Here is a 17,234-nt window from a genome sequence, read left to right on the forward strand (position 1 = left end):
TGAACTTGACGGTCATTGATGTAGAAGCCCATCAATGTGCGTTTATAAAGGAAACCTCCCCTAGTGACCTGCTGGATCAGCAAAGGCCGATCTTAGAGCCGAGTCAAATGGGCTTAGAAAAGTGGGTTTCTCAAAGAATATATTCCTCCTCTTTTAAACACTCAGTTTCCTAGCTCCAGAACTTGTGGTTCCTCTGGGATAAAAGCCAAAGCCAGAGGGAGGGAACTTCTTGTTTTGTGGTTGCTGACACTGAAGAGAAGTGCCAGGGCCAGACCTCAAGAGCCGTGGTATGACACAGGCACCACCTGTCCTCACTGCATCCTTGGTTGTTCTTGACAGACAAGGCCAGTAACTAGGAGAGAGAAGAAAGAAGGAAGGAAGAGAGCGGAAAAGGGAGTGGCTGACAGCCTGTGTACATGATAGTGCACAGAAGAGGGGTAAACATTAAACATTTTCTGCACATAGAAAAGTTACTGTAAACAAATGTTTCCTTAAAATATGTAGACAGGTGTGCTCAGTGAACATCAAGAAATAAAGTGGGCTTTGAGAAGGAAGGCAATCAGTAGCACTTATTTCACAACATATATGCTCCTCTACAGACTCGACTTAATTAAATTTCATCATTCCTTGGATGCTACTGCTACAAGTTCTAAGAGAATCAAGTAAAATTCAGCCCTCCCAAAACAAACATCAACTGAGCTATCATTATATGCCTCGAACATGATCTTTCTCCTTGAAAAGCTTCACATATAGTTGAGTCAAAAACCAACTTTTATCAGACAATAAACACATAATCTAGAAAAAGGTTCTTATGAGTAAATCTGAGCCATACTTAAAAGGGAAGCTCAATGCCACTTCCTTCAGAAACAGCTTCCATCTTCTCACTCCTGCTGGAGGTGCTCACTTCTCCTTCAAAACCCCTAGCATTTTCTTTGTATCTGTTATATATTAATTCTCACCTATTGCTGTGAAGTTTGTGCCTGTGTGTGTGTGTCTGTGTGTGTATGTGTATACATGAGCACACACATTTGCACCTTCTCTCTTCCACTATTGTTGAAGCTCCTTGATGATAAATTTGAAGGCTGCCCATCTGTGGCTCTTCCACAATGTCTGCCCCTGTCCATGGCATGTAGTCAAGCACTGGTAAATATGGGTTGAATGTCAATTAGGGAATAGGTATGGGGTGCTGAATGGCATAGAGCAGGCTCTTTCTGATGAACAATTTCAGTGGAGAGCTCAGAGTGCTCCATGGGTGAGGTCTGGCAGGGCTAGAACTGTAGTAGAATTTAAGCAGGTGAAGCAGAGTGAGGAGAACATTATCACCTAATGGTGAGAAACCCAGAGGGTGGCATCTTTTCTATGACTTGGATAAAATGCTATTTAACTGGAGGCAGGTGGTTGGTAGGCAGCAGAATCACAGCATCAGGATTTTGGCTTTCTGGATTCTAATGTGAACTCTGTTGAGTGACTCTGGAGGTCGTTTCAGTTCCTTTTATTGGAGAATATCATTTGCAGGATAAAGAACCAGAGCATGGATTTCTAAGGAGCTTTTCAACTATAGGTTGCTCCCAACATAACTGCTGTTTTTGAAATTAAAAGTAATGCCAAACCCCGCAATTACATTTTAAATATAACATAATTATGATATTAAACCTAATATAAATTATCTGTCAGTTATATACTCTTAAGACAGGTTCCACTTACGGAGCTCGTGGTATTTCAGGTATGAAAGCCTCAAAGAGTTAAAGATACACCACAAAAAATGAGGGTAATTATATTAGACCAAAATGACTCATCACATATATAACATTTTCAGGTAAGGAATCCTCCCCTCCCCACTCCAAATTCCAGCCAGGTCCAATGGCCCTTTTATTTTATGGAAGTCGTTACTCATTTTTCCTTTCTTTCCGAAAGAACTTACAGCCTTGTGTTACACAGCAGTAATGCATGTACAGACACAAGTGTGATGAAAGTCAAAGTGCTATACTGATACCCACAATTTCCCTGGCCTTCACCTTCCATAACTTCAGACAGTGGCAAGTAAGAATAATGTAGGGTGGGGCCAGGCGTGGTGGCTCACGCCTATAATCCCAGCACTTTTGGGAGGCCGAGGAGGGTGGATCACGAGGTCAAGAGATCGAGACCATCCTGGTCAACAAGATGAAACTCCATCTCTACTAAACATACAAAAATTAGCTGGGCATGGTGGTGCGCACCCATAGTCCCAGCTACTCAGGAGGCTGAGGGAGAATTGCTTCAACTCAGGAGGCGGAGGTTGCGGTGAGCCGAGATCGCGCCATTGCACTCCAGCCTGGGTAACAAGAGCGAAACTCCATCTCAAAAAAAAAAAAAAAAAGAAGAAGAAGGATGTAGGGTGGACGGAAAGGGCGTGAGGGGCAGGGGGCAACCAGAGGCTTGTATACTTGAACACATGGAAGGGTCAGGGGCTGATTTCCTTGTGGGGAGGCACTGGAAGAGATCTAAAAATATAAAAAAACCCACCCACTATTAACAACATAAAATGAAATCAGGAGTTCTTATGTATGCTTACGAAACAAAGTAAAATAGACAAAGCTCCTCTAGTTTTTTAGTATGACAGGGCAAGAAACTCAGTCTCCTCTGGGAGAAAAAAAAGAAAGTTGCTCGTGAAGATGGTAAAGACTTACAATAATGGAGACTCAGGGTGCTGACCATGGACAGGACACTGGCCTATATCACTGACATCAAGACATTGCTCATATCTTGGCCTGATGTTTGATAAACATGGGTAGTTTCAACTCAGTTCAACTCCTAGAGGGGGAAATAGGTTATCCAGATAATAGCTTCTTTCATCTTCTTGACTCCATCAAAGATAAAGGTTTGGGAAAAGCAGGTCAATCCAGGTTTGGTCTCACTGGAGCTCTGAGGTGAGAAAAATACTAAAGAACACTAGCTTTACCTGGTCATCCCTCCCGTCACCCCTTCATCAACGCTTGAATGAGTCAGTCACTGCTGTCTGTCTCTGAATGGTAATCTATTATTACAGAACAGCAGCAATATGTAGGGTGGTTACATCATGAGGCCATAGAAGGGAATCAGCATGTTTTTAGCGACAACCTCCTGCTCCAGGTAACAACAATCTCAGAGAGGAAGAGGCATGTCTTGGCATTATCAGTGATGCCAGCAACCCAGAAGGCAGGCAGTTTTCTCCCTTCAGAAACACCCATCCATTGGTTACGGACTCAAGTGCTGATTTCTTAAAAGAATGCAATAGGAATTCATAGACAAGAAACCATAGTGTAATCTACAGGAATCTTGGAAGGCGCTTCCTTGAAGAAATGAAATTAGGCCACTGCCCTTAAGAGTCTTAATTCCTGAGGGCTGTAAGCTAATTCTGTGATTCTCCAGGTATAGCCAAATTGAGAAAATGTCGTGTGAGCTAAAGATACAAGAAACAGAAGAAAAGAGGGTTGACATGGTATAATATGGTCCCTCTCAGATCAATGCTGGATGTACCCTCCTTTAAACCTTTATAATTTTGACAAAGTATATAACCTGCTTGTGCCATGGTTTTGTCACCTGTAGAATCAGGATAATAATAACTGTGCTGACTTCATATGCAGGTAACAAACTACAATGTCTTACCTTCAATGAATGTGAGCTAAGATAACTATGATAGTAGCATCAGTTACTATAAATAGTTGGGAGAGGAGAAGAGGAGAAAAAACTGTTGTTTGACTGCTTTCTACATTAGGCCACTATGAGCCTGGCAGCAGGATACTCCCTCCTAAGTTCAGAGGACAGACTGAATGAGGAAACCTCAGAGCCTTGGACTTTGGTCAAGACACTCTTCCTTGTATCTTCATCATTCTGAGTTATATTTGGAGTCAGCCAGGAGAGTAAGTGACAGCTGAGCAGACACCTACAAACTGGATTACTGGATTCTGGTCCATTCAAATAATGGGGCTTTCCAGCTAGAGGTGGAATAGCAAGAGAGAACACATTTTCTCTTTGGCCTTGCCCTCCAGATGCCAACCTCTCAACACAAGCCGCTTTCCATCTAATTCTCTGCACACTACCAGCAGTCAAGGAGGTTCCCCCTTTCTCCTTACTCGTCCTTCCTTTCAATTGCTCCTTCCTTCTCACATTTCTGAGAATAACCACATCCCACCTTAAGGCAGATGAGACCATTTTCCTTTACACATCTGGAATTCTGCAATTCTAATACAGGTACCTGGCGGTAGCGCCAACCCAGTCCTTGTGTAAACCGGGAGATGTCACAGTTTTTGGTGAGTCCAGAGGCATGATGATGACAATGCTAGGTTTATAAATATGGCAAAAGCCTATTTTTCTGAAAGTAACAATTAAAATTGGTTGAAATTTTATAAAATGAGATAAACAATATAAAATGTGGATTTGAAATTAGTATTCTAAACATTTAAAGCTGGGTAATATTTTGAGGTGCTTCACAACTACTCTATAGGACATGAATTATCAATCTTTTTAAATTTGTGAAAAATTGGTACTTAACAAATCTTGGGGAGCCTTAACAAATCTAGGAGAACCTTTCTGCAGATATTGACAAGTTTAATATGACCCTAAAATTCATATTAAAATTCTATGGATCCAGAATAGCCAAAACAATCTTGGAAAAGAACAAAGTTGGAGGACTCACTCTTCCCAATTTTAACATTTCTTCAAAGCTACTGCAGTCAAGAGTGTGACACTGGCATATGAAAAGACATACACATCAATCGAACAGAACTGATTGCCAAAAAACAGACCCTGATATTTATTGCTCATTGACTTTTGACATGGGTGCTAATATAACGTAATTGGGAATAAGTCTTTTCAATAAATTGTGCTGGGAAAACCTGATATACATATGCAAAAGAAGAAGAGGGAGAAGGAGAAAGAGAAAGAAGAAAAGGAGGAGGGGCTGGGTACAGTGGCTCATGCCTGTAATCCCAGCACTTTGGGAGGCCGAGGTGGGTGGATCATGAAGTCAGGAGTTCAAGACCAGCCTGGCCAAGGTGGTAATACCCCTCTCTACTAAAAATACAAAAATTAACCAGGTGAGCACCTGTAATACCAGCTACTTGAGAGGCTGAGGCAGGAGAATCACTTAAACCCAGGAGGCGGAGGTTGCAGTGAGCCAAGATCGCACCACTAAACTCCAGCCTGGGTGTCAGAGATAGACTCTGTCTCAAAAAAAAAAAAAAAAAAAAAAAAAAAAAAAAGAAGAAGAAGAAGAAGAGCTGGAGTCCTGCACACCAAATAAATTCAAAATGGATCATAAACCTAAATGTAAGAGCTAAAGATATCAATTTGTTAGAAGAAAACATGAGTATATTTTTTGACCTTTGGTCAGACAAAGCATTCCCAGATATGACACGAAAGCATGAGGAACAAGAAAAATAGTACATTAAACTTAATAAAATGTTATGCTTCAAAGGTCACTGGCATGAAAGTGAAAAGGCACCTCACACAACAAAAGGAAAATTTCTCAACTCACATATCTGATAAAGGACTTTTATTCAGAACATATAAGGAAGTCCTATACAACAATAAAAAGACAACCCAGTTGAAAAAAGGGCAAAGATTTGGATACACATTTCTTTTCTAAAAAAATATACATGGCCAGAAGCACAGGAAAAGATTATCTGTATCATTAACAATTAGGAAAATGCAAATCAAAACCACAAGGCAATGCTTAAAAGACAGACCTTCTAGGGTGGCTATAATAAAACAGATGGACAATAGAAAATGTTGGTAGGAACAAAGAGAAATCTGAATCCTCATGTATTGCTACTGAGAATATATAATGGTGTAACTGCTTTGGAAAACAGTTTGGAAGTTCTTTCAAAAAGTTAAGTATAAAATTATCACATGTCCTAAAAATTCTGCTACTAAGTATATACCCAAGAGAACTGAAAACATATGTTCATGCAAAAACTTGTACATAAATGTTCATAGTAGCACTATGTATAATAGCCAAAATGTAGAAACAACCAGAAGGTCTATCAGCTATTGAATGGACAAAACAGGATATATCCATATGATAGAATATTATTCAACCAGAAAAAGAAAAAAGTACCAATACGCCCTACAGCATGGTTTAACCTTGAAAATATTATGCTAAATGAAAGAAGCCAGACACAAGAGGCCACCTACCATTCAATTACATCTAGAAAAGGCAAATGTAATGGAACAGAAAGTAAGTTAGCAGTTGTCAAGAATTATAGAAAGAAAATGAGGAATAACTGCTAATGGGTAGAGGATTTATTCTGTGTAGTGATGAAAATGATCTGAAATTAGAGAGTAATATTGATTGCACAAATCTGCAAATATACTAAAAGTCACTATTTTGTACTTTTTTAAAAGATAAATATTATGGCATATAGTCATACCTTTCAAAACCTGTTAGTAAAAACAAGAGTTTACTTAAACTAGTTGAATCTTCTTCCTGAGTTCATTTATATCCCCACCTTTGATTTCTTCTGTTGTGTTTTCTTTATTTCTCCTCCCTTGTTGAGTTTTGTCTCTTTTAAGCCATTTAATATTCCTTCCAAAACAAGGGAGGGTTATAAAGAAATAAACACATAAAATTAATCTAGCTAAATTGTAGTTCCTGACTCGATTTAGGACACTTCTTATTACTGAATAGTGAATGTTTTTCTTCTTGAAAGAGAAGACATCTTTTTCTGTGCCCTGTCAGTTTCTTTCCTGACAAAAGTGGGCTATGAGTGGTGGTTTGTCTAAAATGTTATCGTTGCTGGGTATTTTCTCCCTTTGATTCTCACGTGAACTAGCTACACCAAAAGGCATGAAGAACACACAACACTAACGACAAACAGAGAAGATGCTAGTTACTTTAGTGGCTGCTAGGACCACTATCAGAAGAGAAAAAGGGTAGCCCCTACTGATTTTCCTGGACCTTTCTCTGGAGTTGTCTACTACGCTACAATTCTGGTGTTTCAGACCCCTCTTAATCACTTAAGCTCCAAGAATCACACTACCTTCCAGACTTAGCTGAAAATGCAAAGATTTCCAGTGAGCCCTAGAGTCTTTACTTCGGACTAGTGACCCTATCCACATAAAGCTTGGCTATCTGTAAAATAAGACTGAGGAGCTTTATCACGAAGTGACTGACCTTTCTAGTCAGCAGAGCTGCTGCTGGGCCATGGGAAATGAAAGGGTACCCAACAGGTGATTCTGACCGTTGGCTGTGAGTACACCTACGGTAAGGGATGAGTGGCTAAAAGGTTGTGGAGGTAAAATCCTAAGTCAAAGCTCATGGTAGCACCAAAAGTTTCTGGCAAGGAGGCAAGGGGCTGGAAAGAGTTTTCCAAAGGTGGCTTCCTCCAATTATGAAGAAACAACTCCTCTGACAGTTCTCATGGTCAATTAATTTTTGTGAGACGCCTGTTGATGTTAGCTTTGATGCTGACACCTGCTGTGACACAGTTACTTCTGAAAAGTTTGCTCTGGAATAAGGAATCCTTGATTCAGAGGTAGAAGGGACCTCAGCTTAGAGGACACTGAATACTGTGAATGTTGTGGCTTGTTCCGACATCCCCATTTCAGTCATGGCCACGGCATTCCTGGCATGTTCAGCCACTTCTTCTGTGCCTTTAGTATCAGAACACTTTTGTTTCTCAGGAAATTCTCTTGGCACCCATAACTGAAATTTGGGTATTAGTAATTAATTTACTAATTAGTTTTATCCAGACACAGTTACTGAGTAACTAAGAAGTGTTAGACATGGTGCTAGGAGCTATGGATAAAGCAAATAACATATGCATATTCCCTATCCTTCTAAATTCTACTGGAGTCACCATTCAGTCTTCTGTAACCCTCCAGAAAGAGTCAGCTTCATCTTCTAAAAGGCTTTTAGCAATCACTGCATATTCCCATATTTTTTTTTGCCCAGGACAAACATCCCCAATTCTAGTCATCCTTTCTCCCTGAACATGCTTCTTGGACTCCTGTGATCTTGATCTGTTCTTTTCTGTTCCAGCTCTGTTTTATTGATGTGGTACCCAGACACCTGCTCCAGCTAAGTTGTATCAGTATGTTATCCTAAAGCTACTCACCTCTCTAATTGTGGATCTCACACTTTTGTTCATGGTCTACATTTTCCTTTGATCCATTGCATTTTGAGGTCACCTAAAACTTCCCGTCAGAGATTGTTAGTCTTTCATGAAAAATCCATTTCTTTCCTGAGTATACCACTAGATTATATTTCTCAACTCCCATTAGTTAGATGTGGCTACCAGAGATAGTTTTAGTGGTATGTGAGCAGAAGAGACGTGTGTTTTTTCAATGAAGTCCTAAGTCTTTAGAGGAATGAATGTTCTCTTGCATGCTCCCGTTTTCCTATTTTGCCAACTTGATCCAAGAAGATAAGACCTAGCAGATGGCAGAACCATGAGATAGAAGGAGCCTGGGTCCCTGCATCACTACATGGAGAGGTATTGCTTACTAGCCAGAAACATCAGGTCCGGAACTATCATGTAGTTGTTAAGTCAGTCTAACTACAGATGACCAGGTCTTTTTAAGACAAGCTGTTATCAAGTCAGACTTGTTACAACCTCTGCTTGTCCAATTAGCTAGTTTCAATATAATCACAGGATTTCACATTGCTAAGTCTGTGAAAATGAGTTTCCATTTTGGAAGGTTTCTTTTATTCTTATTGTTAATATCAACTTTATTGACATCTTTGACCATAAGAAAAACATTATAAAGAGGACATTTAAATCCAGTGCATTATACTTACAAGAGTAGGGGAATTCAAAGCAAAATGAACAGATGTTACATATGCTCAGGAAAAAAAAAAAAGGAATATGCACTCATTCCCAGTCTTGGAGCAACAAATAGCTTTGTATTTGTGTTGTGTTTTGTGTGTATGTATCATCAGAAACCTAGATATCTTACGTGTAAACAAAAAATGGTAGTCACAGAGGAGTCATTCATTTCACCCTTATTTTTGAAAAAGACATAGTGTCATGGATTTTATAGCATGGATTCACACTAAACCTAGTCTCCAAAGTAATTGTATTTCCTGTTTGTAAAATTCAGTTCTGCTTAATTCATTCATTTATTCATCCATGTGTCCATTCATTGAGAAAATGTGTATGAGTTGCCTGCTGTAGACTCAGTACCCTAGAAGATTTTATCTAAGATAATAAGAATTAGAATATATAGCTCCTGGCCTAAAAGACCTTTAATTTAATGTGGAGACAAGCTATATATAAGGAAAAATAAATAAACTTTCAAGTATTAAATAACAACATCAGACTATCAAATGAGCAATACAGATATTAAATGTCAAAGAGTTTCCAGAAAGGAGATGAATAAGTCAATTCAGTTTAACCACTATGGTATTTATTGAGTACCTACTCTGTGAACGTAGGTGAAATGGGTCTGATGATTGTTTTGTGATTAATTTCAATAAGCATTTATTTTGTACCTAGTCTGTGCTATGCCCTGGGCATGAGGATACCTGCAAGAGGCTCACTATAGAGAAAAATAGATTGTGTGATAGGTGTTACAATAGTAATGACAGTGGTGTTTGCCCGGCTCAAAAGCCCTCACTGTTTTATCACGTCTTTGAGGGCAAGGACTTTGCCTTCCATTTCTTTGTTTCTTTCTCTCTCATTATCTATGTCATCCCCACAAAGTCCCCTTGGACTCTCTGTAGATGGGTTTATAAGCTCTCTCACAGGGTAGCTGGGCATTGTTCAAAAGTAGAGTTTTCTTACTCAGTTGGCTGATAAGTGAAAGGGATCTAAGTTGTCAATAACATCAGATGGTGATCTATTTCTACACCTTTTCCCTGACATCTCAGGGCAAGCAAGGGAAGAAGGGAAGACAAAATGCTCTGAACTCCTTGTGTGGGCAGCAGGTGTATGCATGTTGGAAAGTAGATGGGGAAAAAAAGCTTTATTTTAAACCTAAAGCCTATTTTTTTATGTGGAATAGAATGGAAACAGGTGTGTGTGTTTTGTGTCAGTAATGCTTAACTGATGTGGAATCAGTGTTTATTTGTGTGTGTGTGACGTGGTTAAGTAAGGGAATTAAGGAGTACTCACTGAAATAGGTAGTAGTAGATGGTCATGATTCTTGCAATCTATCTTTCAAACGGGTCAGCAAAATTGATAAATTTGGCAAATTTCAGCTACATTTGAATCTAGGTAGAGGTTATATGGATGTTCATTGTATTATTCTTTTAAATTTTCTGTATCTTTTTACATTTTCATAGTAAAACAGTAGTTAGAAAATGTCTATCTACTGTGTATGATTTGGGGAGGGCCTGATTGAATGCCATTCCCAATCCACCCACCCCTGGCTCTACTTTCTCTTCAGATGAAGCCTTACTCTTGATGGGGCTCTTGACAGTCAAATATCAGCTAGTACAAGAGAAATCTGACAAGCTTTACTCTTATTAAAAGGTACAGGCCAGGCGCAGTAGCTCACGCTTGTAATCCCAGCACTTTGGGAGGCTGAGGCGGGCAGATCACGAGGTCACTAGATCGAGACCATCCTGGCCAACACTGTGAAACCCCATCTCTACTAAAAATACAAAAAAATTAGCTGGGTGTGGTGGCGCACACCTGCAGTCCCAGCTACACAGGAGGCTGAGGCAGGAGAATTGCTTGAACCCAGGAGGCGGAGATTGCAGTAAGCCGAGATCGCACCACTGCACTGTAGCCTGGGCGACAGTACGAGACTGCGTCTCAAAAAAAAAAAAAAAAGGTACATACATGAAACAATATTAGCACTTAGACTCTATAAGTGCTTAATACAGGTACTGGTTAGGATAGGTTTGACAGGAGCAAAGGACATGAGAAGACACTATAAACTGTGAGAGAGAGAGACAGGTATACGTAGTATGTGGGAAAAGAGCTCTAGGGAAGTGCTGTTCAAATGATGGGAATATTAAACATCTGCACTCTCTAGCCACATCGAACTACTGAGTACTTGAAATGTGGCTAGTGTGACCCAAGAACAGAATTTTAATTTTACTTAATTTTACTTAATTCAAACTTAAATATTCGCATGTGGCTAGTGGCTACCACATGAAAGCTCTAGATGGACCATGATCCTAGACACGCAGAGTAACTAGATTCTAAAGTAAGTTGGTAACTGGAGAATTAACGCTTACTATGGGAATTTAAAAGATACTGTATGTTAAAGTACATATTGGTGGGAAATAAGAAAAAGCGGTGGTTCTTAATGATTTACGAACCTCAATGGTCCAACATTTCTAAGAATGCTTGTCCCTGGGTAATATTTCTAACTGCTCAAGTCATGATTACTGCAGAATGGATCTGCCCAGTTTAACAGCGCTTCTATGTGCAGTATATTTATGCCCCGAGTGTATAATGTCTGGCTGTAATGACAGAAAAGGTGGATTCTAGGGGTGGAATACATCATCAAATCGCTAGGATGTCACCAAGCCCACTGCGTGGGTTAAATGCTACAGGCAGAGGGTTGTACCACCCATTCCCCACCTTCCCTACCTCCCATCCTACCCAAAGCTTCAGCCAAAAGGAAGAAAATGCCTCCCACATGGCCACAGGCTGTAGTGCTGCCCCTCGGTGGCCAGAAGTCACTCACATGCAGGCAAAGATGATGTTAAGAATACAAAGAATCAGAAAAAGACTGAATTCATTAGATGAATCTGTTTGGCTTCAAAAGCTAGAATCTCAAAAGTCTATCTCCTGCTGACTTTATTTTTCTTTCAACTTTTCAATGCCATTGCTCCTGCCTGAACAAAGGACAAGAAAGTCCAGTCTCATCCCAGAATAGATAGAAGAGCACAGAATAGACAGCTATACACCACTGCAGGACTCGAGATTATTGCTCATGCTGGGCAGGGTGGCTAATTCCTCCAACAAAACTAAATTAACAATATTAGCTCAAGTGAGGAAGCTGAATCTTCTCAGGGTGTTAAACAGTTTGTTCTGTTTTATATATTAAAGACCCATGTACAATTTATTGTTTTTGTAGAGTTAAATGAGTTCACATGTTACATTTAAAAGGTTGGGGCAGACAAGAGATTTTATTTGTTTCTAGTATTATCTGGCAGAGTATAAAAGTCCCTGCACTCAGAATTGGAAGGCTTGGGCTCAAATCCACACCCTTTCTGGTACCAGCCAAGTGCCCTGGGGCAATCATTCAACCCATTTCCTTCACTGGTGGTTGTGGCAGCCCTTCTCAAGCAGAGTTGAGAGGACTTAGTTCCCTAACCCAGTGGTTCTCCAACCAGAGTACGCTCAGAATCACCTGGAGGGTTGGTTCAAACAGTACTGAGTCCAATCCCCAGAGTAGGCATGGAGTATAGCCTGAGAATTTGCCTTTCCAGCAAGTTCCCACGAGAAGCTGATGCTGCTAGTTCAGGGGGCACACTTTGAAAACTAATGTCCTGTGGCATTCATTGTGAATGAATTTTTATCCTATGAATCTAGAAAGGTACTAGCTATGTATCATCCTTGGGAGAACAGAGAAAATAAATCACTCAAATCATTTCCTGTAAGACTATTTTCTTATGAAACACAGGCTAGTTACAAGGATCAATGGAGAGAAAAGCTTTGAGGTGTGTTCACAGCTGTAAGGCAGCATAAAGATCTCTGTAAGATCAATAGTCAATTGATGGATTCTTCTTAAGTTTGTTCTCCAATTTACAGTTTGACATTCTTGAACTTCTTTGTTTTAAGAGCAGTGATTCCCAAACTTGGGCCATGAATCAGAATCATTGGCAGGACTTATTAAATACAGATTGCTGAGGCCCAACCCCAGAAACTCTGAGATAGAAAGCCAGGGAAAAGACCTGAGAACCTGTATTTCTAACAGGTACTAATGATGCTGCTGTCCTAGGACCACTCTTTGAAACCACTGTCTATTCATCTCAGCTTTCTTTCTCTTTGGCTGGACCTTCCAGTCCAGGGGTTGGCAAACTGTATCCCCTGTTTTTTAAATAAGTTTTATTGCAACACAGCTGCACCCATTAATTTTTTGTATGGTCTATGGCTGCTTTCGACCTACAATGGCAGAGTTGTGTCATTGCAACAGAGACTGTATGGCTTGCAAAGCCTAAAATATTTACTGTTCAGCTCATTATAGAAAAAGTTGGCCAACTTCATCACTAGTCTTTTTCCTTTCCTTTAAGCATAATATTTATTAAATATCTTATATTTAAAAAGCATTTAATATATATTTCTCTATTTTATCATCACAATCATAGAAATGAATTTTGAGTCTCTTCTACCTTAGAAGGATGAATAATTTGTCCAAAGGCACATAGAATCTGAGTCAGGACCAGCTACATAGTTTGTGGAGACAAATGCCTAATAAAGTTGTGACGCCCCTTGTTCAAAGATTAAGAACTTCAGACAGCAAACACCAAGCACTAAACCAAGTATGAGATCTTCTAAGTATGAGCCCTCCATGACTGCCAGGGTGGAATGGCCATGAAGCCAGCCCTGGCCTGAGTAGGGAGTCCAGCCCTGAGCTGTCTGGTCCCAAGGCTTGGAGCACTTTCCTACAAGGCTGACCATACAGCATGGCGAGTGTGCACTGGCACGGGTAATTACTGCAGTTTTATTTTGGAGACAGAATCTCCTTTCATGTGAAACCATGATCCATTGCAATCCCCAATTATGATCTCCTTTGGGGCAGAATGACTCTCTCTATTCCCCAAAACAGTTTGGTATCTGGAAGTCACTCGACAAATGTGGCTATTTATTTAAAAATTTACTGTCTTTGTTCTAGTGAATATTTAAAATAATTTTTCAATAAATCATTGGTGGATTAGTGGATATGAATAAAGGCAAAAGCATAGAAAGACACTGAAGAGATTATTGTTATAACTCTACAAAAGGAAAAAAAAACCTGATCTACAAAAACATTATACCTTATTTTACTATCCCTCAAAAATTCATGGAGGACCCCAGACTAGAACCCAGTATCTCCTGACATGAGACCCAGGACTGTTTTCCAAACTCAGCAGAGAGTATTTCCATTTGGGCAATCCCTCAGTGTTGAGGTGTAAGTGACAGCAGTTAAAAAACACATGGAAAGCCAAGCCAGGGATCATTTTAAAGAATGCAGCATCTCATGTTATTTGATCACTATATTCTCTGAGCATTTAATCCTCTCAAATATTTTGCAATCACTTCCTTTAATTACAGAGAAAACACATTGGAGTGATGTGGGTGCTCGGGTGTGTCCCCTCCTGTTTCCTTCTTTCTGTTTAATCAAGAATTTGAATCACCTTTCAGCTTCCTAATCCTCTAATCCTAAAAGGAATTTACTCTGCTCCAAACTGCTTGGCAAGACTGTATAGTAGAACCCAAAGCCCTTTCATGAAGACTGTGAGAAGGGAGAGAAAATCCTGGAGGCAGGCTTCCTGGCTTCCTTCCCAAAACTCAGGAAATTGGGGCCCCTTGAGAGAATTGTCTTCCAGCTAATATTTTGAAGATACACCTCTGGAACCCCTCCATCAGATTTACCTTCAGGGCTTATTAAAATTCTAACTTTCTAGGTGGGTTCCACTGTAGCCATGCTAATTTAGAAGTTGGAAACAGAAAATATATCTATCCATCTATATCTTTCTATCTATATTTAAATTTTCCCAAGTGATTCTCCTATGTACCAAACATTGAGAAGTGGCTAGCCATTCACATCCTCAATGTACATTCACTAGGTAAATAAATTCATTCTAGGAAACTCATTGGCACATAATAGTGTAACTCAGTTTAAAGGTATGAGTTATAAATATATAGCATCAAGTAGTCATGTGGCTAAAAAGGCCCTTGATCAATATGAATCACTGTTGTGGGATCCAGAAAGAATGTGGAGGAACAATGAAACAGGCATCTCTCTATGGAAAGCTATGCTGAGTGACAAGTAAAGCGCCTGAATGAGTTTAGAGTCAGAGTTTCTATTCCTCAGAAGTCTGGGCACTATCACTGCAATTACTATACACACCTACCTTTCTAGGACAGCTGATATTTCCAATATTCTGACTGTCTCCCCTGAACACTCATATACTGGAAGTCTCAACATTTCAGTACCACTCTACATGCCCAGAAGTGCAATAAAATCCTATATCAGACCACACGTCTGTATTTCTGGCTGGATGAATGTGGTCACCATAACTAAGAGAACAGCCCGAAGCTCAGATTGTCTTCCCCCATTAGCACGAGAGCTGTCTCCCTCCATCTAAAAAGATGGCCTTGCTTTGCCCCTGCACAGCTGCTCTTGTTCATACGCTGCCAGTTACACGGCTGCTCACTCTTTTCTATTTACCTATTCTCTGAGAGCAGGAGCAGCATTTCCTAGTTTTCTCCTCTCACAGACGCACCTGCAGTGTTTCCCACACAACTCAATTAATGCTATAAACTAGTAAAAGATGATGGCCCCCGCTTGATTCGAGGAACTCATCAGTAAAATGAGCCCGATGTGTCCCAGACCACATGCTGGGAGGAATACGAATTTGTAACACACCTTCTCATCAGCCCCGGGTCGCTAAATAGGGCAGACTTTTTTTTTCCGCGGAGCCTCCATATGTTCGACTCACATGGATCAATAGAAGCACCATATTGTCTTCACAAAAGCTTCAGATCCTCACCCTTTCTAATATACAGAAGGTCCAGATTGTTTTTTCTCAAACACAGGGATGCCCCGAAGCTTCAGCTGACAGCGTGGGATAGGGAAGCAGCCCACAGTGAGTTATATGGCCACAGACTGTGGGCCACACCTCACCAATTTGGGTTTCAAATAGCCCCCAGAGGACCCTGCAGAACTTAAAAGCAGAGAGATTCAGCAACTCTGGAGCGAAATGCAATCTTAACCTCTAACGTGTTTTTCTGCAAAAAGGCAGAAAATCAAAAGTGAGGAGTGCACAGCTGCCCCCCCTAAAAACGAAGCAAAGTCTCAACAGGAATGAGTCAACATGCTCTGGGCGACAGCTGGGTAAACATTTCTGATCAAGCCTCACAGTTTTGATAGAACCGTGTGTGTGTGTGTGTGTGTGTGTGTGTGTGTGTGTGTGTGTGTGTTTGTGTGTGTGTGTGTGTCTCTCACAGTTTTGATAGAAGAGTGTGTGTGTGTGTGTGTGTGTGTGTGTGTTTGTGTGTGTGTGTGTGTGTGTGTGTGTCTCACAGTTTTGATAGAAGAGTGTGTGTGTGTGTGTGTGTGTGTGTGTGTGTGTGTGTGTGTGTGATGGTACAGTTGGGTGGATTGATGGCTGCTTACATATCTGTAACCACAGAGTACAGAGTAAGAAGGACATTGCCAAACTGGAGAAGATAAAGAGAAACCCAAGCGATGGTGGTGATGAAAGCAGACAGATATCACAGGAGGAAAGATGGGGATATTTAACCTGGAGTGTCAAAACTTGGATATAAAGTGGGAAGGGTCAGGGATGATGTCTGTCTTTAAATATACCAAGGTCCAAGGCATGGAAGAAGAATTAGACTTATACCATATGCATAATTCAAGGAAGAGACTAATGGTGAAAGTAGCTGGGAAACAGATTTCAGCAAAATATAAAATGTTTTCTGAAAATCAAAACTGTTCAAAAATAGAGAAGCTGCTCGAAGTCAGAGTCCTTTATGATATGAGAAGTTACAACAGTGAGCCTCCAAGCTTCCTTCCAATACCAATTCAAAGATTGTGTGCTGAGAGACTGCCCCTCATTATCAACCAATACCACCCCTTTCAGCCCACCTGCCAGGGGTAGGCAATGAAGTAAGTGGCAAATGGCAATGTTAAGAGGATCAAATGTTACAGGCATGCAATGCCCAGGAAGTCCGACACTTTCACTGAGGCAGTGATCATCATGCTCCTATTAGGGAGTGTGTGTAAGGAGGGTGGGTGAGCATCCAGGCATAAGGAAATGATTTTTACTCTGCCATTACACTGTTAGGCCAAATTCCCTTTAAGAAGGCTTTTGGATTTGCCTCTTGATATTAATAAATAGCTTACAATGCAAAAAAAAAAAAAGTGTGATTTTTCTTTTTAGTTGAAATAAATAAAACTAATTATTTAATTTTGCCTGAAGAGAAGTTATTTGGTCCTCAAACTGTATGCTAAACCCAACATTGTTAAGTTTATAAGTCATCCTAAAATTCTGAGCCACCTGTCCAGTGGGAAGAAAAGATAGTAACTCATGAGGAGATTACATTCTAACACCATTGCCACCTTCCCACTGGGAGGCAGCATGAGGTAATGGAAAGAGCACTTGT

General features: G+C 40.3%; 1 protein-coding gene and 1 long non-coding RNA gene across 5 annotated transcripts in view; one reads left to right on the forward strand and one right to left on the reverse strand.

The window, feature by feature from the left end:
* Nucleotides 1-17,234, reverse strand: part of SETBP1 (SET binding protein 1) — a 377,101-nt gene that overhangs the window by 141,251 nt on the left and 218,616 nt on the right. The gene's annotated exons all lie outside the window — the stretch shown is intronic.
* Nucleotides 26-11,946, forward strand: LOC116528231. Its single transcript, XR_004258932.1, has 3 exons — nt 26-36; nt 4,692-4,697; nt 11,862-11,946. It is a non-coding gene; the product is annotated as an uncharacterized LOC116528231 (long non-coding RNA).

The sequence above is a fragment of the Sapajus apella genome, unplaced genomic scaffold (genome assembly GCF_009761245.1).
Source record: "Sapajus apella isolate SASKATOON/1434 unplaced genomic scaffold, GSC_monkey_1.0 scaffold57, whole genome shotgun sequence".
Lineage (NCBI taxonomy): Eukaryota > Metazoa > Chordata > Mammalia > Primates > Cebidae > Sapajus > Sapajus apella.